Source organism: Mandrillus leucophaeus, unplaced genomic scaffold, assembly GCF_000951045.1.
Source record: "Mandrillus leucophaeus isolate KB7577 unplaced genomic scaffold, Mleu.le_1.0 Scaffold20, whole genome shotgun sequence".
Lineage (NCBI taxonomy): Eukaryota > Metazoa > Chordata > Mammalia > Primates > Cercopithecidae > Mandrillus > Mandrillus leucophaeus.
Genome location: NW_012102032.1, coordinates 2,832,325 through 2,833,692, shown reverse-complemented (window position 1 = coordinate 2,833,692; position 1,368 = coordinate 2,832,325).

Genomic DNA, 1,368 nt, shown 5'->3' with positions numbered 1-1,368 from the left:
TGAGGTCAGGCATTCGAGACCAGCCTGGCCAACGTGGTGAAACACCATCTCTACCAAAAGTACAAAAGAAAATTAGCCAGGCATGGTGGCACATGCCTGTAATCCCAGCTACTCAGGAGGCTGAGGCATGAGAATCACTTGAGCCTGGGAGGCAGAGGTTACAGTGAGCCAAGATCGTGCCACTACACTCCATCCTGGGTGACAGAGCAAGACTCTTTCTGAAGAATAAAAAAAGGCCTGGGGCGGGAGGCAGTGGCTCACTCCTGTAATCCCAGCACTTTGAGAGGCTGAGGCTGGCAGATCACTTGAGGTCAGGAGTTCGAGACCAGCCTGGCCAACATGGCAAAACCCTATCTCTACTAAAAATACAAAAATTAGCCGAGCCTGGTGGTGCACCTGTAATCCCAGCTCCTTGGGAGGCTGAGGCAGTAGAATCGCTTGAACCTGGGAGGTGGAGTTTGCAGTGAGCCTAGATTGCGCCACTGCACTCCACTCTGGGCAACAGAGCAAGACTCTGTCTCTCTCTATATATATATGCATTTTTTTTCAATATATATGTTTTACATATATATAACAAAAACATACATAACCACCAAAAAATATGTATGATTAGTATCCTCAGAAGCCCTACATGTCTCCTTCTTCTATCATATCATAATCCCTTCCCTCACTAAGTAATCACTGACCTGCTTGGTACAATAAATATTTCCTTGCTTTTAGTAAGAACCCACCCCTAAATGCTATGGTTTATTTTGCTTGCTTTTGAACCCTATAGAAATAGAATCAGGTCTGGCGCAGTGGCTCTCACCTGTAATCCCACCACTTTGGGAGGCTGAGGCGGGCAGATCACCAGATCCTGGCCAACATAGTGAAATCCTGTCTCTAAATACAAAAATTAGCTGGGTGTGGTCTCACGCACCTGTAATCCCAGCTACTCGGGAGACTGAGGCAAGATAATCACTTGAACCCGGGACCCGGAGGTTGCAGCGAGTCAAGATCGTGCCACTGAACTCTAGCCTGGCCACAGAGTGAGACTCTATCTCAAAAAAAAAAAAAAAGAAAGAAAAAGAAAGAAATAGAATTATAGGGTATATATGTTTCTGATTTCTTTCAATCAACATTTATTTTAAAGATGCAGTCATGTTATTGTATAGTGCTATAATTTTTTTAGATTCAAAGATTTTTTTTTACGAAACCCCAGAATAATAAACATGTTATAATTATACATTTAAATCTGGTTGTAAGTTTTATCCTGGCAGCTATTTGTCAATATGCCTGCTAGTTAAAGAGGTTCTGCAAGTTATAATTTACACACAAAGATATTTCACAATTTTTTTTTTTTTTTTTTTTTTTTGAGACAAGGTGTCT